A 23,888-nucleotide genomic window follows, 5' to 3' on the forward strand; every position below is an offset into this window, starting at 1 on the left:
GGGATAGGTTCCCCTTTAATAATTTTAGGAAAAATAATAGGACATTTTTTAAGGTCTTCTAGAAGTTTATGTCGGGGAGAGTGATTATCAATTTGACCTTTGAAATTACAAAGGAAGAGACACCAAAGATCATGTTCTTGTTGTAATTTTAAAATCATATCCTGGGTATAAGGTTGAATGAGAATGTCAAAAGTTTTTCCAAACAGTGCATCACCCAAATATTTGGCTTTCCAGATCAGATTTATCACTAGTTCATAAAAGGGAGTTATTACCCGAGAGTTAGAAGCGGGTAAATGGACCCAATAGATGGGACCTGTTTGCCAAAAGACTCCAGTCGGGGTGAGTTTTGACGACAGAACAATGAATAACAAGGACTGGGAGTAGTCCACCTGCGTTACCTGTATCTCTTGTAAGGCTGTCTCTGTCAATCTAAGTGCCTTCAAGGCTTCTGGAGTAGGTTTTCGCAGGGAGGTGGGTGAGGGGCCTCCTCTCAAAAGGTCATACAGGGGTTTAAGTTAGTAGTTCAATATACTTAATGTTTAATCAACAATGTGAATTTATTTACCAAACTTAATCTTTATCTTAAACAGTAAGAATTATTAGGCAATAAGGATCTTTCTTTAAAGAAATAAACTTACATTTTAATAGGTGTTTATCATGTCAAAATATGGACAAAATTTTTGCTCACATTAGTATAGTTAAATTAGGAAAATAACCTGAAATACCCTTAAATTAATTATTGTCAGTTTAGTATATATAAATCTCTTTTTTAATTGTTCTAACTTTTTACATCATCTGTTTAGATACCAATATAAAACCCCCTTTTTTTTTTTTTTTTTTTTTTTTTTAGGAAAATGAATATAAAGACCTTGTTTTACCCAAAGATGATTTCTTTCTTCTTTTTAGGATCCATGTGTGCTTTTTCTTTGTTGAAGCACCTTTTTCTTAAAAAAATATATACTTTGGAACAATTTCTGAAAACCTTAGAATCTATAAACAAATTATTATACTTTGATAAGGAATATCAATGAAAGTATGGTTAAAACCCTTAGATATTTTGTAGAAATAATTTATCATCTTATGAGTTTAAACAGTAACTTTGAGAATTAGAAATTACTTGGTTGTATTTTCACTTAAAAGCAAATTTACAGTAAACACATTTATCTCAAATATCTGTAACTGAAAAGGCAGAGTATCTTGATAAATGTAAATATAAAACATAAATTATGGGCTTCCTGTTGATGAAAAACAATTAGGCAAATATATATTAACTAATCAATTAGGCATGTGCTAATTAATTTATAGATTAACAAATATAGGTTATTTAAATATCTAAAAAATATATATTAAGAATAAGAACTTAACTTATAATTGTATTAACTTTATGTAACCACGTGGTCTTAAAATATTTGGATCCATTTTAATTTATTTTTAACTAGGAGTGCACTCTTTTATGTGACGTCACTTGATGTAACTGAAATAAGATCCTTGAATATACATTTTTATTTTTATAGTTAGCAATGAAAATAAGGATTTTTTGGTCATCACAGGAACTTTGCCGGCTTGTTCCTGTGGCAAGCAAATGCATCCTCATGACCTCTAAAATTAAAGGTAAAATATAAAGAAACATATTTGATATCTCTCATCAATAGAACATTATTTAGTAACACAACTATAAAGAAAAAGTCAGGTTATTTAACTTAGAACTAGCTTAAATTTAGGACTGTAATATAGAAAGCTGTGGAATTAAATTTTGTCTGAAAAAGAAATCTTTCGTTAGCATTTACAGGTAGGCATTTTTTTTTAAAAATACAGGCTCTGAGCAGCTCCAGTAGAAATCTGAAACACAGCAGTACAGGTTAGTGGCTGGAAGGTGGGACTAGAAGTCCTGTCTGAGTGACTGTGGAAGAACCAATCGGAAGCCCCCAAAAGTGTGGAAGGTGGGACCAGGAAGCCGCTCTTCGGGCCAGGCACCCCATGGTTACCATGGTGATGCAAACAACATGGAGTCCGCTGCTCATTTTGGAGGCAAAAGTTCCCCAAGTTTTCCTAACCGATTACATTTTGTTTGATTTTGTCTGCATTTTTCCCCGCCTGGCCAAGACCTTACTGCGGTAGCAGCTTGTTCTGTCTCTGTACCGCCCCGTACACTCTGGCTTTCGGGGGCCCGGGGTGGGCCCCTGTTCCCGTTTCCCGACGATATGGGGTTTCCATCAATGTCCCATCTGGACTGGCATTTACTACCCCAGTGTCTGCCTTTACGGCAGCGGGGACAAAGTCCAGGTTTATCTCCGCCAGGATTGTTATGAAATTCCGGGCAATCTCTTTGTAGGTGACCCCTTTTGCCACATTTAAAGCATTCCCTCAGGTTAACCCCTTGATTGTTAGATTTTTGAAAACCAGTCTTAAGGGCCGCGGCCAGAACTTGACCAGTGATATGGGGCCCATCTATATCCTTGCATGCTCTAATCATATCATCAACACTTTTGGCTCGTGAGGACTTTATGGCATTTTGGCAGTAGGTATTAGCATTTTCATAAGCCAATTGCTTAATCAAAGGCATGGCCTGTTCCAGGTTTGGGAATATTTTTCCCGCTGCCTGCATTAGGCGGGCTGTAAAGTCTGAATATGGCTCGGAAGGTCCTTGAGAGATTTTTGAAATTTTAGCCTCTGTTTTGGAGACGGGTAAGGCCTTCCAGGCATGCACGGCAGCTGCGGCAATCTGAGCGTAAACGCCTTGGTCAAAATTTATCTGTTGGTCAATGGTGGCATATTGCCCAGTCCCCGTCAACATTTCTGCATTCCTCTGTGGATGACCTGCATTCTGATTAATTTGGGCCAACTCACGGCATCTCTCATGATATTCACTTTTCCATAACAAAAAATCTCCTCCTGATAAGACAGCCCTACAGAGTTGTTGCCAATCACTAGGAGCCAACTGATTAGCTGAGAAAGACTCAAAGAGGGTTAATGTAAAGGGAGCATGAGGCCCATAATTTATAATTGCCTCCTTAAGTTGTTTGATATCTTTAAAGGCTAAAGGAAATGCACTCTGGCTGGCTGTCCATCGGCATCCAGGTTTTCAATTACTGGAAAAGTTTGAGCCGTCTTAGGCTGCCACTGAACCTCTCCCCCCCCACACACCTTCTGGGGTTGTCCTCGTCCCAATCGGGGTTATAAGGAGGGAGCACAACAGGGATCGGGGCTGTAGGTGCTTTAAATCTTGACTTCTTCATTCGACCCTCTAGTTCCTCTATCTCCCTTTCCAGTTCCTCCTCCTGCCAGCTGTTACCATGGAGCCCAGCTAGTAACTCCCTTATCTTAGAAATGTACTCAGCACTGTGAAGCCCAGCTCAAGGCCAGAGGCCTTGTTTACATATTTTTGTGAAAAACTAGTAAGGGAGTGTCCAGCGCCTGGAGTGCTAATTTTTTCAGACAGTAGCCAAATAAAACAGGGTAATATGAAAATAGGAAATTTATCCACATTGAACCTTTTTGTAGAGATTGTTTTGTTGAAAATCCTAAAATAAGCCATGGTGAATATTTTGGAGAAGGTCAGTTAAGACTTTTCTGTGGGCCTATTAGGGAGGGGGAAGATGAGAAGGCAGGGTTGAGAGCAGCTAGGGTGGATCTAAGAATGAAGAAGGAGATGTGAAAGAATAATGGGAAAGGGATAAGGACTCTGCCATTTGCTCTTCCTGGACCTGATCAAGGGCCTGTTCGCATTCAGCAAGCTGCTCCTTAATCTTCACTTTATCAGTTAAAAAAGCATCCTTAACCAGTCTCCATAAAGAGAAAGTGGCGATTGGAATACTTTCCGGACCTTGATCCCTCAACAATCTTTGTAAATCACATCTGACCTGATCCCAATCATTGTTATTAAGAAATCCCCCTGTCAGAAACCAAGGACATGCCTGGGCAATAACTTCAACGAATTCTGTTACAGTTTTTGTTTTTATTCCTGTTCCTTGTGTGTTCAGCAGCTCCCTGAGTTCGTTGGCCAGACGAACTTTTGCTGCTGAGTTACCCATGGTTCCTTATTTAAGTTGCAACTTTTTCCCCCTTCTCTTATGGAAGGTCTCTTTTTCTTATGGAAGGACCCCTTCTTCTAATGGAAGGCTTCCAGTCTCTTTACTTTATGGAAGGACCCCTTCTGCTTATGGAAGGCTTCCAGTCTCTTTACTTTATGGAAGGACCCCTTCTGCTTATGGAAGGCTTCCAGTCCCCCCTCTCCGTGGAGGGAGCCCCCGTCCGCTTACCTCCTCTTTCCGGTCGGCGGAACCTCCAAACTGCCGCGTCCGGCAGAAATGGACCGAGTCCGGCGGGAGACGTCGGGGTTAAAAGATTTCACAGGACACCAAGGTTCTTCATCCAGGGAGAGTCTCTCTTTATTATCTCAGCTCATACTTATATATTTCTTTCAGACAGAATGGAAAGTTACTGGTAGGCGGAAGCAAGGACGGAGGGGGGCAGGTGGTCCTTGTCGACTCATACTAAGCCTTCAACCAGGAGCCTTATCAGACCCAAGCAGGTCAGGACGTTCCCACATGACCATTATAGGCTGAATATGAAAACAGACACCACAAATCTTTCAAGGCCTTGGGAGCTGGCCTCTTTGACGGGCACAACAAGAAACCAGGGCCGGCACCAAGCCCCGGGGGCCAGGGGGGATCCGAGCCAGCAAGTTTGCTTTCTCTTGTTAAAAAAAAATGATTGTTTTTGCTTTAAACAGTATGTTTCCAAGAACCATCACTGTGTTAAGAACCTTTAGAATACTTACATATTGTATAATATTTAAGTGAATAAGGTATATGTGTCTGATGCATATGATAAACTAATACATCAGTATGTGATCTGAACTTTGGACAGAAGCTGGACACAGTCGTGCATGAGTATACTCCTAAAATTTTTAAAAAATATCATTTTGCTGTTTACCACATTTCAGAAATAAATAAACTTTTTTTTCCCTAATGGTTTATAGAATTTTCTTTTCAATCAATTACTGTATGTTCTCACTCATGTAGGGAATGTCAATATGTTGCCCACATAGCAGTGTAGCTCAGCAGAATCTGGGAAGGGTTAGGGGAAGGAGCAGTCAGAGGAAGGGTGAGGGGCACCTGGGCACAGCTTTGGGGCTGGGGTCAGCAGGTCTACTGCCTAGAGCTCAATGTGGTCACCAGAGTCTACATCAGGTGATTTCCTGTGACCAAATAAGAGTTTTGAGACTCTGCACACTTAGAAATTATACAATGTGAGAAAATCAAAATGTTAATTCCCCCATGTGTTCAGCAAGCAATGTCAACCTGTATTGAATTCTAATAGGAGACTCCCTAAGTCTAGATATTATATCAGCTAAAAGTTATTTTTTTAATAAAAACAGATCTGCATTTCAATGTTTAAACGAGACCTGTAGTTACACTCTGAATTCTCACGTGGCACCAAAAATGTTCACACATCTTTAACATGTCAGATTCCCTTAGCACTTTTGGTTTTTGTACCAGGGATTGAAGCCAGGGCTCTTCACCAATGAGGTACATCCCTAGCCCAGTTTTGATTTATTATTTTGAGACAGGGTCTCACTAATTTACTAGCCGGCCTTGAACTCGACATCCTCCTGTCTCTGCCTCCTGAGTAGTAGGGATTCCCTTAGTGTCTTTTACATCCATATGCACAAGAACTAATTTAGCCTTAAGGCTTTGATTTCAAGTATTATTATGGTTCAGTATGTGAAAACACAAATTAAATCTCAATGATTTATTATAGGAGATGCTTGGATTAAAGTAAATATATATGTTTATCAGGAAAATATTCTGCCAGTAAAATCATTTCAAAATTCTCTAGAATCAGAGCTGGAGATGTAGTTCAGTAGTAGAAAATGTATCTGGTACGTTTTAGACATCAATATAATAAACCCAAGTATCAATTTTACATGTGGACAAATTGAGTCGGGAGAAACGTCATTGCATTCTTGAAGGAAGATGGAAAACTTGGACTCCAAAAAGACTCATGTTTCAAAGATAGGTTGGATACTTACACTGTAATTAATTCCTCAAGTGGAGTAAATGTGTATCTTTTTTTCATGTGGTTCTGTTTATCACAATGATTCCATGTATTTAAGGTTTTGTTTTGTTGTTGTTTTCTTTTGCTTTGGTACTGGGGCTTGAACTCAGGGACACTGAACAAGCAAGTCCCATCCCCAGGACTATTTTGTATGATATTTATAGACAGGGTCTCACTGAGTTGCTAAGTGCATCACAGTTGCTGAGGCTGGCACTGAGCTCACAATCCTGTAGCCTCAGCCTCTCAACCTGCTGGATTACAAGAGTGTGCCATCATGCCTGGCTACTCATATTTAAGTAGAAAAATACTGAAATGTGTTTCTCCTAGTATTTGTTACTGGAGTTGGATCACATCGGTCAAATTGTGACTCGATAACAAAAATAATTAACATAAGTAGCTGTGTAGGGGAATCAAATCTGTCTAAAATCCACTCCATTTTCTCTGAATAGAGATTCCAAACAGATTATAATTCGGTTGATTTTTTAGTCTCTCTGAGTTGGTGATAGAGATGATCAACTACTAAGAGATTTCTATGAATGAGGATCTGCAGAAGTCTAGAAAATTGAACAATTCCATAGAGAGCCTTCTGCACAGCAATCCTTCCCTAAATGGCAAACGTGCTTCATGCTGTTTCATGCATGGTATCTCATGTGCAGACACGATGAGGTTTTGTTCAGCTTATAGATGAGTCGAGCCCAGAGCCCAGGCTAATGGGCTTCTCAAAGTTGAATGCTTATCCTTTAAATGGAAGATTATATAGGTATATTCAAGCCATCTGACTTCAGAGGTTGCAATACTTAGCAATTTCTCTGTGAATATATGAACAATATTACAAGTGTTCATGAACAAACCAGAATGAAGGTAACTGGAATCTAACATAAATATGCATGGCCTAAGACATTGAGGCTCTTTGTTTAGGAGGGTTTTCTTCCTAATTAAACCCCCATAATTTCAGTTGACCCAAAAGTACATAGTCCTTAGTACAGTAAGGAAACATACTCCACCCTTTCGATCAGATATCACCAAGATAAATTCAAGTTTTCATCAGGGAAAATTTTTCTATAACATCAGAGCTTGTGAATGAGAAATATATGACAGATATGATCATTTTTAATGCTCAGGAAATCCTTTGTACTTTGCATAAATTGGAATTCAGCCCTGATTGGAAAATGATGGGAAGGGAGAGAGGAAAGAATTGTTTCCAGGGTGTGTCAGCAAAACGTCAGTTAATAGGGACAGGGGCACAGGGATAGGCCAACAAATTTTCCTCCTGGCAACAGTGTTGTCTGAGAGGGATGCAATTTAATATTTGTGATAATGCATTTTCTTTTCTTTTCTCCTAAGATATGTACTCCATGATTCCTTAACCCAAAAGATGAGGGGAAAAAAAAACACATGGTGCATGGTGTTATTAACTAAAGAAGCACCTTTTACTCTGAAGTGGGAATTGGGATTGTGGCCAACACCATCCTCTTTCTGTTCCATGTCATCAAGTTCCTGTGTGACAAGAGGCTCAAGAACATGGACTGGATCATCGGTCTCTTGGCCCTTACCCACCTCCTGATCCTCAACACGGGGATCTTTGCTGCAAACACTTTTACATCTCAGGTGGGGCTTCAGGGTGATGTCACATGTAAATCAGTTTCTACTTGTACAGGTTGATGAGGGGCCTGTCCATTTCTGCCACCTGCCTGCTGAGTGTCCTTCAGGCCCTCACCCTCAGCCCCAGAAGCTTCTGCTTGGCAAAGTTCAAGCCTAAGTCCCCACAGGACAGCATGAGGTCCCTTCTCTTCCTGTGGGTCTTGTATATGTCCTTCAGTGCCCACTTCTCCATCTCTGCTGTTGACAACTCCACTGTGACCTCACAGGGCCTTATATTCCTCAGTGACTCCTGCACTATCTTACCCATGAGCTACTTCTTCAGGCATTTGTTCACCATCCTGGGTGCATTACAAGATGTCTTCCTTATAGGGCTCATGGCCCTCTCCAGTGGGTACATGGTGACCCTCTTGCATAGGCATAAGAGGCAGTGCCAGCACCTTCACTGCACCAGCCTGTCTCCAAATGCCTCCCCTGAACAGAGGGCCACTAGGACCATCATGGTTCTCCTGGGTTTCTTTGTGCTCATGTACTGTTTGGACTGCATCATCTCCTCCTCAAGAACCATGTGGAACAATGACCCTGTGTGCCGTTCTGTCTAGATCATGGTGTCCAATGGCTATGCCACCATCAGTCCTTTGGTTTTCATCTGCATAACAAGACAAGGCGTTACCTTTTTTAAATGTTTGTGGGGGAAGGACAGTCAACGTTGAATCATTGCATGATGGGTCAGTTCTCAACCTGAGCCACCACACCGCTGTGTATCAATGCATCATGGCATAGTGAGTTTGCTCTCTGTGTTGAATCAAAGCATAACGTGGTTTTTAAAAATGATTACATTGAAGCTTGTAAATGAGAAAAACATGACAGATTATTGTCCATATTTCTCCAACAAATCTAGTAATTTTATATTTCTGATTGATGTGTGAAAGGAACCCTAAGAAGTAAATATCACTTTCTTTTTCTGAATGAGTCCATACATTTATAGGTACGTGAGAGATTGCAGCAGTTTTAATAAATCAAGAGTCTCAGAAATCTCCTTTATGCCTAATAGATTGTAAACATCCCTTATCATAAACTGCCATCTCATCTATAAATTGAACTTTTATGAATATAACAAAAAACTGGATATAGGGACAACAACTATTATTTAAACACCATTGCTCAGGATACCACATTTATAATAGTGATAGAGACAGTCTGATATCCCCAAGTGTATGAATGTATGAAGATATGGTATGGATGTATCATAGAGTTCCACTCAACATTAAATAGGAGAAAGATTTTGGTGCATAGGAAGCCACGGACGAGTCTTGAATTTATTATGTCAAGAGGGTACATGGTGACCCTCTTGCATAGGCATCAGAATCAAAACTGTATACATCTACACACAGGGAGTGGAATCTTCAGTAGTACAATATGCAAAGACCAAATATTGCATTAAATACTAAACATAGCATTAAATATGAAGGTGATGCTGATATATAAGAAACCACAGATGAATCTTGAAATCATTCAGTCAAGCGACTGTCACTCACAAAAGAATCATCATGTGTATAAAATATACCTGTAAAAGATGGATGTTTGGGTCATATAACTTATAAAGACAGAATGTAGTAGTATGGCATTTTCCTGCAGCTGAGGAAGGGTGTGCCCTGGGGAATTTTTATTTAATGAATCTAGAGATATTTTAGGAATATGAAAAACTGGGGAGACAGTAGAGAGAATCCATGCACCCACATTTTAAATTGCTTAAGGCCACTGACCAGTACTCATAATCAAAGATAAATGATAAATATCATCTTTTGTGTACTTAAATAATAATAAAATGTTTCAATTACCTTATAATCAAGGGTGAGGAAAATTTTCTCTGAAATTACAAAGAAAACTGCTAGAAGCCCAGGGTTGTGGTGCCCACCTAGAATTCCCAACAGCTCGGAATCTCAGGCATCACAACGTGTGGAGTCAGGAATGGGCTAATTTGAATCTTGGATCAAAGTGACAGAACATGACGTGGTCCATATGATTAGGACACATATTATTTTTCCCAAGTTCCTGCTTGCAAAGTTCAAGCCTAAGTCCCCACTGGACAGCATGACGTCCCTTCTTTCCTGTGGGTCCTCTATATGTCCTTTAATCTCCATTCTCAATCTCTGCTGTTGACAACTTTACTGTGACCTCACACACACTCTCATATTCCTCAGTGACTCCTGTACTATCTTACGCATGAGCTACTTCCTCAGGTATTTATTTACCATAATAGGTGCATTACAGGATGTCATCCTTATAGGGCTCATGGCCCTCTCCAGTGGGTACATGGTGACCCTCTTACATAGACATAAGAGGCAGTGCCAGCACCTTCACTGCACCAGCATGTCTCCAAAAGCCTCCCCAGAACAGAGGGCCACTAGGACCATCCTGCTGCTCTTGGGTTTCTTTGTGCTCATGTACTGTTTGGACTGCATCTTCTCCTCCTCAAGAACCATGTGGAAAAACGACCCTATTTGTTATTGTATCTAGATGATCATGGCCAATGGCTATGCCACAAGTAGCCCTTTGGTTTTCATCTGTACTGAAAAACACAGCCTTAACTTTTTGAAATTCTTATGTGGGAAGGATAGTAAATGTTGGATCATTGCACGATGGATAGACTTTCATACTGAGTCACCACACGGTTGGGCAACCGTTCATCATGGCATAGTGTGTCTGCTTTCTGTGTTGAATGAACTAGCAAAGGGGGGGGGGCTTTTATGTGATTACTTTGAAACTTGTGAATGAGAAATACATGCTATATATTTTTTTCATATACCTCTGAGATAAACTAAAGTCATTATATTTTTTGGTGGGGGGAGGTAGTTACTGAGGATTGAATCAGGAACACTCGAACACTGAGCCACGTCCTCAGCCCGATCTTGTGTTTTATTTAGAGATAGGGTTTCACTGAGTTGCTTAGCACCTTGCTTTGGTTGATGCTGCCTAAACACAGGATCCTCCTGATTCCATTTCCCAAGCTGCTTGACCTCCCTCATGTATGGAGGCTAAAAATGTTGCCCATATGGAAGTTCAGCTCAACAGAGGCTGGGAAGGGGCAGGGAAAGGGACAGTGGAAGGGGCAGTCAGAGGAGGGTGAGGGGCCCCTGGGCACAGCTGCAGGGCTGGGGTCAGCAGTTCCCAGGAGTAATAACCTCTGAAGATCTCAGCTGAATCTAGCATAGATAGGAAAAAGGTCAACTTTGACCAACTTGGTCTCAGACACCTGGCGGGAGAGTATAACCAAAACACAGCCATACATGGACTTTTAAAAGATAAGACAATCGTTTTTTATTGTTACTGCAGATGGACATCATGTCCGTCCTTCCAACAGTCAAGTGAAACTGGTAGGTTATGAAGCAAGCGTTTTGATCTAGGAGGACCTGATAAATATCACAAAAAAGTTCCATCAGCCCCAAGTCTGTTCTGAGCCAATCTGAGACCTACAAACCTTCCTGACCTCCTGCCAGGGAAGACTTGATCTGTGCATGTTTTTGATTATTTGTCTGTTTGCTAAAATCATTATGATGAAACCCCAGGGTTTCCACAACTAACTGGAAGACACAGTGGCTGTTTTTCTTTAATGATCTTATCTGGTCCCTTTGGTAAATGACTCTACAGGTCACATAAGATTCAAAAGCATACATATCCACTCTCTTTCCTAACAGGGAACACAATTTCTCCCATATCCTGAGGATGTTACAGAGAATGGATTTAGTTGACCATGAACTGCTTGAGGGGACAGGAAAAGTCATAGCCTCAGCACTAATTCGATCCTCTGTAATATTTGAGCTGAGCACCACATTGTGCAGCTGCAGTTTCAGCGACTCAGGAGGCTGAGGCAGGAGGATCTTTTGAGCGCAGGAAGTTCAAGACCAGTCCCTGCAATAGAGTGAGACTCCATCTCAGAAATGAAACAATAACAATATTTAAATATTTTCTGCTACAAAGTATTAATAAATTACAGTGAGGGAGGCCAACAATGCACCCCATGCCTAACCTTCTTCCTCTGGTTCAAGTAGACTTTTCAAGAGTCAGGAGAACAAGTAGCCTTCTACCTTTCCAACCAGTGCCCTTGGAATATCCCTCCACTGCACCCCAGAAGTGCATTTGGATCCTCCACATGCTGCTCCAGAAGGAAGGTGATGGCTTGGGTCCCCTCCAAGGTTTGAAAATTCTGCCACTGAACAGCTTTTACACTGGCCTCTTAGAGTTCAATCCAGCAGCCTGACTTCTTTGTTTCAGGCCACATTACTGTAGGTCAAACCATAGCCACCTGCCATCCAGCTGTATTTCTGGGTTGAAAGAATGCAAAACAGGGGTGGGACTTTTAGTGCCAGGTTGTCTGTTTCATTGGCTGGGACCCCTGTGTGCCACTTTCCGATAGATGTCATTGGTCTAATAAGAAAGTCGGACCATTGGTTAGGCTTAGGACCTGTAACTTGGGCTTGAGAGTTCAAATCCTGACTTTCCTCACCTATTTCCTCTGCAATCCACTGACTTAATTTATCTGGGTTTTGATTTCTTCACTGTAAAGTGGGGTATCATAATACTACTGTATCCAGAGAATCACTACTGAAATTAAGAGTTAATACATGATGTCTGTGTACACAGAGGTGAGCTGCTATTCTTGCTTTTTCAATGTCAAATGATTTATAAATTGCATGCCATCCTTGGTCAGGGGACATGTTAGTAATCTTCTTTGCATCCTTCCAATCTCAGGACACATGATGCCAAATGTGTGCTATTATTTGTTCTCATCTCCTTGATAACCCTAAAACAGATACGGTCTATATTTTACACTGAGGGTGAAAGACCTAGGCCACTACTTCAAGGCTGCAAGGGGATATGGATTAGATCTGTGTTTTTCCAAGACATCTGAGCTCTCTCCTGCACTCTGATTCCTGATTACCTATTGCCTACTATTTTTCCCACTCTCTATTGGTTTAGCATTCAGATGAAAATAAAATAACATTTAAAAAGTTAAATGATGGGGCTGGGGATGTGGCTCAAGTGGTAGCGTGCTCGCCTGGCATGCATGCGGCCCGGGTTTGATCCTCAGCACCACATACAAACAAAGATGTTGTGTCCAACAAATACTAAAAAATAAATATTAAAAAAGTCTCTCTCTCTCTTTCTCTCCCTCTCACTCTTTCTTTAAAAAAAAAGTTAAATGATGAAATCAGAAAAAAAATACGTGGAGAAATAATGTTACAGGTATATTAGGAAAACAACTGGAGTTAACACGGAGGGGATTTCATTATTCTTATTGATGTTTGTTGCTCTAATAAAAAAAAAACCCTTCAATAGATGAATGGATAAAAAAATGTGGCATCTATACACAATGAAGTACTATGCAGCAATAAAAAATGACAAAATCATAGAATTTGCAGGGAAATGGATGGCACTAGAGCAGATTATGCTTAGTGAAGCTAGCCAATCCCTAAAAAACAAATACCAAATGTCTTCTTTGATAGAATGAGAGCAATTATGAACAGAGCAGGGAGGATGTGCAGGAAGAAAAGATTAACATTAAACAGAGACATGAGATGGGAGGAAAGGGAGAGAAAAGAGAAATTGCATGGAAATGAAGGGAGACACTCATTGCTATACAAAATTACATATAAGAGGTTGTGAGGGGAATGGGAAAATAAACAAAGAGAGAAATGAATTACAGTAGATGGGGTAGAGAGAGAAGATGGGAGGGGAGGGGAGGGGGGATAGTAGGGGATAGGAAAGGTAGCAGAATACAACAATTACTAATAGGGCATTATGTAAAATTGTGGATGTGTAACCGACGTGATTCTGCAATCTGCATTTGGGGTAAAATTGGGGATTCATAACCCACTTCAATCTAATGTATGAAATATGATATGTCAAGAGCTTTGTAATGTTGTGAACAAGCAATAAAAAAATATAAAAAAAGATACATAAAAAAAAGAAAAAAAAATACATCAAAACACCTGTTGCCTCAGGCACCTCAAGAGAGTTGTACATAGGCAAGATATTTCTTTTTCTAAGACTAAACAAAACTATTCTTCCAAAATTCATTTTTCCAGCAAAGGGTTCACAGTCATGGTCTACTTATGGACAATGGAAGGTATCTGCTTTAGGCAAGTTCAGTAAGAAAACAGCCCATATATCATTTAACACTATTTTTTGCAACTAGGAATTGAACCCAGGTGCATGTGACCACTGAGCCACATCCCCAGAACTTTGTATTTTTAAAAAAATTTACACACGGAGTCCCAGTAAGATGCTCAGGGACTCACACAGTTGCTGAGGCTAGCCTTCAACTTGAGATCTTTCTGCCTCAGCGTCCTGAGTTGGTAGCATGACAGGTGTGCACCACCTCACCTGGTGTGATAAACATCTTACAAAGAACAACAAAAGATTCATCTCCCTCCTCCTCATTTAGTTTTTTTCCCAACATCAACTAATTTTTGGAAACTCAGGAGGAAACAACGTGTGATGACACTGTGAGGGGTTATCTGACCCTGTGTAAACATGTCCTCATCCTCCCCAGTGTGGATTGGAAGAACTGGGTTATTTGTTTTTCGGTACAAATGAGCATCAAAGCACTGACGGTCGAGTAGCCATTGCCCACCAGCATCTGGAAGACAAGGCGAACCGGATCCTTCTTCTGCATTTTACTGTAAGAGGAGGAGATCACACAGTCCATAAAGTACATGACCACAAAGGAACCCATGAGGAGCAGGATGGTCCTAGTGGCCCTCTGCTCTGGGGAGGCTTGTGGAATCCTGCTGGTGGTGTGGAGGTGCTGGCACTGCCTCTTATGCCTCCATAGGAGAGCCAGCATATACCCACTGGAGAGGGCCATGAGCCCAAGAAGGAGGACATCCCGGAGTATTCCTACCAAGGAAAATAAGACCCTGAGGTGGTGACCTGTGGGGGAAACCCTGCAGGATTCAGTGGAAAACCAAATATCTGATGTGTTATTGGAGGGGCCTCCAATAGAGACTAAAATACGAATATTAATGAACATGTTGAAAACCCAGAGAGTGAGAAAGTACCAGACTGTGCTGTGGGGCTGTGTGGTTGAACTTGGCCAGAAAGGAGCTTATGGGGCTGAGTGTGGTGGCCTGAAAGACACTCAGCAGGCAGGTGGTGCTGACCGACAGGCTCCTCATCAGCCTGTACAGGTAGATGGTGGCTTTACATGACATGTCGTTCCAAATATCCTGAACCCCCAAAATGTCTATATCCAGGAACACCCTGATTATGAGCATCAGCAGATGAATCAGGGAGAGGTGAGCGATGGCCATTTCCGTGGGCCTGGTCCTGCACTGGATAAGGAACATGAGGATGTGAAAGAGGAGGAGGAAGACGTTGGCTGTGATCCCAAGGACGATTTGGGAAGAAAAGACATTTCTTACAGCAAGAAAAATGGAAAGGGTGGGGCTGGGGATGTGGCTCAAGCGGTAGCGCGCTCGCCTGGCATGCGTGCGGCCCGGGTTCGATCCTCAGCACCACATACCAACAAAGATGTTGTGTCCGCCGAGAACTAAAAAATAAATATTGAAAAATTCTCTCTCTCTCTCTCTCTCTCTCTCTCTCTCTCCCCTCTCTCACTCTCTCTTTAAAAAAATGGAAAGGGTGCTGCTCTTGGTCATTTTCTTTTTTTTCTGGTGAAAAGACATATAGAGTCCATGTCTGAGGATCAAATAAAGATAAAATTTTCATCATCACACTGGTTTCAACCTCTCCAACCACCAAGTCGGTCCACCTCAAAGTATTTGGGCTCTTTTTTAATGCACCCTTTGCAAACTCTCAGTACACAAGCATAACATCATTTCTGTTTATCTCCACTGGTAGGGCCATGATTAATTTGTCTTGGCATGTGCAGCAACCTGATAAAAAAGCTCAGTAGGTAGCACCCAAAGTGAGTTCAAGTGGGTCAGATGGCTGGAATGTCCACATAGATCTCTCAAAGAAAGAGTGTGGATGCTGGATGAAGCCCCATACAATTCTATATTTTCAGTGTTCTCTGTTCTGGATTGCTCATCACAGTTTAGAGACAAAATATAAAGAATGTTAACTCTGAACGCAGACTACTTGAATTTGTATATATATATATTTGGTACCAGATATTGAACCCAGGTTTACATAACCACTGATATTGTTTTATATATATTTGATTATGCCAGAAAAAAAAACATATCTAAGTGGGCAGAACCATCCATTTTTAGCAGGATTTAATTCCAAAATTTCTTTTCTGCCCACTCTTTAGCATATGAAGAAATGGGGAAAAGTAATCATGATTTAAGTGTGTGTGTGTGTGTGTGTGTGTGTGTGTGTGTGTGTGTGTTTTAACCAGGAATTAAACCCAAAGGTGGTTAACCACTGAGCCACATCCCTATTTTATTTTTTAAGATTTATTTTTTTAGTTGTAGTTGGACACAATATCTTTATTTTTTTTAATTTTTATGTGGTGCTAAGGACAGAACCCAGGACCTTGCATGTGCTAGGCAAGCGCTCTAGTGCTGAGCCACAACCCCAGCCCCTTATTTTTATTTTGAGACAGGGCCTCACTAAGTTGATGAGGCTGGCCTTGAACCTGAAAATCTCCTGCATCAGCTTCCCAAGCTGCTGGGGTAACAGGCACACAATGCACCAGCACACCAGGAAAATCCAATTATTTGGGGGGGGGTCATAGCTTTCAGTGTTTTAATTAAAGGAAAGGAATCCATACTCACTCGGATAATGGAGTTTACATAAGAGAAAAAAGATTTCTTATCTTCTTTTAGGAAGCAATAATATTTCTCCAGAGGACAGAGAGAAAATTGTGTAATAGAAAATTTGATGGTGACAATCTCATGGTATAGCTCCCTATAGAATGAAGGTATTTTCTTTATTTCCATCTTAATTCTGCTTCATAGCTATGAAGCATGTAACATTTACAATGAGGTGAGCAACATATCCCCACATTCTATCATCTAAAAAACAAGTTAATAAGACTAGCAATCTCTCCCACATCTACCTAGAAAATTATAATTTGATAACATGAGTTACAAAGTGTGAGAAAAAACAACCAGGAGTCCATACAATTTAAATGTTTTAGCCTAGTTAAATAATTGCTTTGAAATCTTTGCAGAAGTGTCATTGTAAGTAGTGGAAATTAATTCATGACATTAGAAAAATGTAATCTCTTCCAAATGATTCATTTATTAAGAAATGTTTTGTTTTTTTCTTCATTCACACATTCGGGTAAAGAAGATTCTTTCCCTTGTTCTGCTCAAGAAAAACAAAAAGAAAAATGGTAATATAATGGTCTAGGAGTCTCCACATTTGATGAGTCACAGATGGTTATTAGTAGGCACAGCGCTACAGGTAGCTATGGATACATGATGCCTATTCCTGTGTGTACACTTGAAGTGAGTTGTAAGATGTACACTCACATTTTGACCCCAAAACACCTCTACAGCAACGTAAACTGGGTATGTAACACTTGAAGAGGCCTTTAAAAAATTACAGAAAATGAAATAATGATGATTCCCTTCTATCATGTTATAAAATACAGGTTTGTCTTCAATTCAGTTAAATGCAGATTAGAAAATAAAATGGAGAGCATCGGAAAAAAAAAAAAAACAGGAGAAACAGGCTACCTGATAAATCTGTGAATGGAGGGCACAGGATTTTGGTTTCAGCCCTGCCAGGGGGGGATGGCCACCATGCATGCATTGTCATGGGAGGGAGGGACAGAGCCAGGAGGGGCCATGGACTTGCAAACACAGGTAGAGAACTGGGTTTTCTGGGGAACATTGCCTGAAAACAACTGAAAAATTACTCTTTTTTTCTATAGAAGAAAGTTCCTAGTTACAGCTGGAAAACCTTATCATTTTAGTAAAGTGCTGATCATGGGAAGTGGCAGAGTCAGATGCTCTCATGGGTCCCCCACAGGCATTAGCTCCCTGCAGCCCCGGGACACAGCAGGCAGAGAAGCAGCTGGCCCTCTGCACACTGTGCAGGTCACACACGTATGTATCAGTGAGACCCACAGGGCCCTCCATGGTTCACAGGTAGATGTTTTATAAAGAATGCAGTGTTTCTACTTCTGTGCTAATTTATCAGTTTTCTTAGAAAAAGTCCTGAAAATGTGGACATTTCATAAAAGCAAGTTAAAAGAAATCCTCTGAGCATGTCCCCTCCTGGCTGTGCCTCACCCCACTCACACCTGCCAGGACTAGTCTGACCATGTGATCAGGGTGCAGACAGAAGCCTGTCCTAGAGCTGGATGCATAATTTAGAGCTATGTTAGAACCTATCATACAATTTGGTTATTCTGATTGTTCATCACAATCACAGAAGCCCAATCACACACTGGTGCTGCATCTCAGGAAGAGAAAGGCACTTACCTGGGCAGGTCTCATGGGGAGTCAGGGGACCTTAGTGGATCCTGCACTGTTTTAAGGAAAAGACGTCTTTAACTCACCTCTCTGTAGGGCTTTAATATTAGCTTCTGCAAGAAGGTGACAAGATCCCTCTGGAGATCAAAGAACCGTGGCTCCCCCCAGGGGAACATGTCGCCTGACTCTTACTTTTACTTTAGTCTCTGGTGGATAGGAGCAACCTGGGGAGAATCGAACTCACAACTTTTCTCTTAATTCCCTGGACACATCTGTGTGAGGGATCTGAAGACTCTCAATCATGTAGCCCACAAGCATTCTCTCATTTTTTATATCCCATATTCAAGTTAGGTCAAACCCATGTCATATATTATAACACGTTTACTCTGGGACAGGTGGTTCCTGGCTCCTCCCATGGATTCCAAGTGGCTTTGGGGGGGCATCCTCTCTCTAAAATGGGAGACCATCTTCCTTGGTCCACTCTCACACTGACCATGTGGTTGGGGTAATATGTCTTCTGGGATTTTTAAGCTCAGCCCCAGGATTTAACTTCTGTTTCAGGTTGATAAAAATAACAAAATAACCATTATTCTGATAGCAAAGGAACCAAAAAAAATTAAGCCAATTTCTTTTCATTGTTCAGGAATTCTTCAGGGTCAACTCTTCAAAAAAAATATGGTGCAGGGAATACTGGCCATCCATATGTAGTACAATAAAATTTAACCTCTATGCCTCCTCACCCTGCATAAAACTCAACTCAAAAATGACCAAAGACCAAGGTATTAGACCAGAAACCTTGTGTCCACTGGAAGAAAATATAGGCCCAACTCAGTATCATGTTGGTATAGGAACAGATTCCATTAGCAAGATCCCTAAAGAGCAAAAGGAAAATCAAGAATCAATAAATGGGAAACAATCAAGAATGTTGGGCTGGGGTTGTGGCTCAGTGGTAGAGCACTCATCTAGCACTTGTGAAGCCCTGGGTTCGGTCCTCAGCACCACATAAAAATAAATAACAAAATAAAGGTGTTTTGTACAACTAAAAATAAATATTTTTAAGAAAACAAGAATGTAAAGAGAGATCCAACAGGATGGGAGAATGTCTTTGCCATCTGCCCCTCAAATAGACACATTCATCTCCAGGATATGCAAAGAACTCATCTATTTGACACCAAACAAATGGGCAAGGCAACTGAACAGGCACTTCACAGGAGAATAAATACCAATGGTCAGCAAACATGGAAAGATGATCAACATCTCTAGCAATTGGAGAAATGTACATTAAAACTACATGGATAGTCCAGCAATCCAGTGAGAATGGCAATTATCAATGTTAGCAAGGATGCAGGGGGAAATTTTCACTCATACATTGCTGGTGTTTTTTTTAAATTTTTGCAACTCCTACAGAGTGCTATATGGAGATTATTCAGAAAATGAGGAATGGAACCATCATTTGAATTAGTTATCTCACACCTCAGTATATACCCAAAGGACTTAAAATCCACATACTATAGAGAGCTGGAGTTGTGGCTCAGTGGTAGAGCACTTGCCTAGCATATGTAAGGCGCAGGGTTCAATCCTCAGCACCACATAAAAAATAAAAAAAAATTAAGTTATTGTGTCCAACTACAATTAAAAAATATATTTTTTTAAAAAAAAATCCACTATAATACAGTAATGCAGCCACATCCATGTTTAGAGCAGCTCAATTCACAACATTTAAGCTGTGGAACCAACCGAACTTCCTTCCAACAGATGAATGGATAAAGAAAATGTGGTATATATATACACCATAGAATATTACTCAGTCAAAATAAAATAAGAAAATTATGGGGCTGGGGTTGTGGCTCAGTGGTAGAGCACTTCCCTAGCATGCGTGAGGCACTGGGTTCAATTCTCAGCACTGAATATAAATAAATTGTTAAAAGGTCCATAGACAACTAAAATACTTTTACCTGATTTTTATTTTTTAAATATATGACAGTGTAATGTATTACAATTCTTATTACACATATAGAGCACAATTTTCCATAACTCTGTGTATAAAGTCACCAATTCCTGTCTTCATACATGTACTTTGGATAATGATGTCCACCACATTCAACCATCCTTGCTAACCCCCTGCCTCCTCCCTTCACCTCCCACCCCTCTACCCATAATAGTTCATCTATTCCTCCCATGCTCCCCCTCCCTACCCCACTATGAGTGAGTTACCTCATATCAGAGAAAACATTCTGCTTGTATTTTCGGGATTGCCTGACTACACTTAGCATTATCTTCTCCAACACCATCCATTTACCTGCAACATTACCTCCCTACAGTGCTGAGCTCTGGCTTTGAACTTGTGATCCTCCTGCATTAACCTCCCCCGCCACCAAAGTTACCGGTCAGGGCCAGCATGCCCAGCTTCTGTCCAAATTTTCTATCACAGAGCAAGGATCATACCTGAGTCCCCTTATGCCATAAGGAGTCTAGACCCTGGTGCTTCCTATGTGAAACCTCACATGCACCCAGGAAGCACCTGGGGGACCACAGCTGCAGTCTTCACTCCTGCTTTGGGGATGCAAACTGGCAGCAGAAGACAGGCAGGCTCCCACCAGCCTCATCTCCCATCTCTACCAGGTGACCTTGAGCAGGGGACTCCTCTCCAAGTTCCTTCTGGGGTGGAAGTGTCACTGAGAAGTCATTGATAAGCATTGTTGTCCACCTGTCAGGTTTAGCAAAAGGAGCTAGGCGGAGCCGAAGTGCTGGGCGGAGCGGTCCTGGGAGGCCAACACTTAGGGCAGTGGGCGGGTGGGCCCAGCGAATGGGCAGAGCTGGGGGAAGAACCGAGCAGAGTGAGTGGAGCCTCACCCCAGCAGGAGGGGCGGAGCGGGGCCTATGGAATCAGGTGGGGCGCAGAGGAGCAACAGGAGCCCAGCGAATGGGTAGAGCTGGGGGCGGAGCTAGAAGGTCTGAGTGGAGCCAGAGTAGTGGGCACAGCTGGGGGCGGAGCCGAGCGGGGCTGAGTGGAGCCCCACCCCTAAGAGCAGAGGGGGCGGGGCCAGCGGAATCGCGTGGGAGGCACGGCCTGCCCAGGGGTCCCCAGGAAAGCGCCTCCAGGGGAGCTGAGGGCGAGGCGGGCGCATGCGCACATGGTGAAGGAACAGGAGAGGCGCGTGTGTATAGAAATCCCCTCAGAGGTCGCCTTGGACCCAGCGAGGAGAGGGCCCTGGGGCTCCCGCAGCCCAAGATGTGACCCCAGAGTCCGCTCCGCTGGCGCAGTTCCCCCCTCACAGGGGAGGCCACCGAGGGAGGCTGAGGACCCGCAGCGCAGCCTCCTTCGTCCCTCCTCACGGACGTGGGGGACTCTCCGTGTGTGCAGGTGGGTTGGGGCCGGGGGGTCTCTGGGAGGGTACTGGGACGTCGCCTTGGAGACTTTGTTTCTGGGCGAGAAACTGGTCCTAGCCTGGCCCCCGCGGTCCTCCGCACTGACCCGGGCAGGGCGTCCTGGCCCTGGGCAGGGGGAGAAGCGCGGACTGGAGCGGCATCGACCCCGCCAGGGCGACTTTGGGGACTCCCTGCAGCTGTGATCAGGACACGGGCGACACCGCCTCTCAGGCTGGACAGAGGCCAGCGCAGCCCTGGGGTCTCTAAGGGACGGTATGGGGGGGGGGCGCAGGGGTGACGGCGACGTGGTGGAGACGGACAGGTGGACAGTTTTGTCCTCTATAAAACAGTAAACACTCCGTGTCGCAGGCTCCGCCCTGGACAGTGAGGACACAGGTGAAGACCCCTGGCCAGGAGTCCCCTCCTGTTCCTGGTCTGGCCCGAGAGTTCAGGCGCTGAGCAGGCGTCGGACACTAGGTGGCGCCAGAGCTGCGCAGGCGCCGAACAGGCATGGGCTCTTTTAGGTCCCTGATGTCCTGACACCCTCCATGGGGACGTTTCCACTGCTGAGTTGTCACACTGTCACCTCTCACTGTGTCACTCAGCTGCCCCGAGACCCTCCTACCTGAGATAAAGGCCTCCTTCAGGAGCTGGCCCTCGCCGCCTTCTGTAGTTGCGTCCCCATGAGTCCCCCCAAACTTCAAGGACAGCTGTCAAACCATCCCACGTGGTGCTCCCTGGGATTAGTGTCATTTCCCCCGTTAGACGTGCTGAGCTGCACATTGGACACCAGGTGGCGCCAGAGCTGCGGGTAAACTCTCCCTGAAGAAACAGCCTTGGGCTCTGTGCTCTTGAGCCTGGTTCCTGGAAAGCCTTCAGGATTCCTCTTAAGAGCAGCGACTAGTTTTAGTGTAACTAAGTGAAGTTGATGCATGGAATAAATTTTCCCGCCAGGAAAGAGAGGAATATTACACTCTGCCCAGAGTGTTTTGGGTCCATCTTCTTAGAAAGCAAAATACACAATTAGATCCCCAAGTGAGACGAGGGTCTGAATTCAGCCTTGACCTCTCCCTATAACTGTCATTACTGAGAGGCTTCTGGAATCCCTGCCAATGTTGGGGACATTTTTTTTGGAGGGGGTTCTAATTTTCATAAGCCATGAAATAGAATTCAATCAGAAGCATCCCCACGCGATGAGTTCCATTAGTGTTCTACTGAACTAATACTACATAAAGATCAAGTAATGTCCTCTGGTTTCTAGAATACAGTTTCAATTCAAATGTGTGAGACTGTGTATTTCTTGCTATCTGAGAAGAGATCATAAAATAAAATTGCATCCAAAATCATAATAGTGGATGACACCTTTTTTTCTTTATTTCATTTTGGGAGGTGGGTGGCATTGGGGATTGTACCCACAAATGCTTAACCACTGACCCACATATCCAGCCATTTGTCTGTATATTATTTTGAGACAGGGTCTTCCTAAGTTGGTGAAACTGGGTTTGAACTTGCAATTCTCCTGCCTCAACTTTCTGAGCTGCTGAGATTACAGGCTTGCAAGGTTCCACCTGGCTTACCTCTTTTAAAAAATACATTTTAAAGTATACATTTAAAGTATACATTTGTGGCATGTAATGTACATATACATAATAAATCACTTGCTTCTATAAAGCCTTCGTTTTGCAAGATGCCTTTAAGAATGTCATAGGGCAAATGCCTATAAGTCTTGTTGGGTTTTTTACAAACCTTGGGCCCAAAGAAAATCTGTGGGACCTGAGAGTTCCTTTTAGGAGTGTCTCCTGCAGGGTTTTGACTTTTTCCATGTCTCAGCTTCAGTTTCTTCATTTGTAAAATGGGGCTCTTGATCTCTGCTTTGTGGTGTTGGGAGAATTCAGCCAGATGTTGGTAGGAGATAGCTGCCTTAGAAGGTCCCTTAGGTTCTGAACCCATAGAACATGTGCTGTCAATCCCTCATCCCCTCTTACAGTCTGTGGCAGTGAGATTGAGTGGGACATTTATATAAAGAACATCATGGGGACTTGAATAGGAATTAAAGATCCTTGCATTGGATCTGTAGAGTGCTTTCAGTAGTATGGTGTTTTAACAATATGAATTCTGCTTATCCAAAAACGTGGGAGGTCTTGCCCTCTTCTGATGTCTTCTACAATTTAGGGATGAGGGTCAGAAAAAAAGAAAGACAGCCACATGAACCTGACCTGACTTTGCTCTGCACATATATGAATACACCACAGTAAATCTCCACATCATGTACAAATACAGGGCTGGAACCTAATTAGAATAATACCTATTTCATGGTTGTATAAATATGTCAAAGTTGACGCTATTGTCATGTATAAATTAAAAGAACAAAAAAATAAAATAAATATGAGCCGGGCACAGTGGCATACTCATGTATCTCAGCAGTTCAGGATGCTGAGGCAGGAGGATCATGAGTTCAAAGAC

The 23,888-nt window shown here is 42.4% G+C and overlaps 1 pseudogene across 1 annotated transcript in view; it reads left to right on the forward strand.

Annotated features, from left to right (window-relative positions):
- LOC308640471 (vomeronasal type-1 receptor 94-like) overlaps nt 1–21,064 on the forward strand; it is a 35,658-nt pseudogene extending 14,594 nt beyond the window's left edge. Inside the window, exons 2-5 of the transcript in view lie at nt 7,502–7,668; nt 14,216–14,344; nt 14,919–15,038; nt 20,777–21,064. The product of the transcript in view is annotated as a vomeronasal type-1 receptor 94-like (transcript). The remainder of the gene's footprint in view (nt 1–7,501; nt 7,669–14,215; nt 14,345–14,918; nt 15,039–20,776) is intronic.
- The last annotated feature ends 2,824 nt before the right edge of the window (nt 21,065–23,888 follow it).

The sequence above is a fragment of the Spermophilus citellus genome (assembly GCF_964194105.1).
Source record: "Spermophilus citellus genome assembly, contig: SCAFFOLD_383, whole genome shotgun sequence".
In the NCBI taxonomy this organism is placed as follows: domain Eukaryota; kingdom Metazoa; phylum Chordata; class Mammalia; order Rodentia; family Sciuridae; genus Spermophilus; species Spermophilus citellus.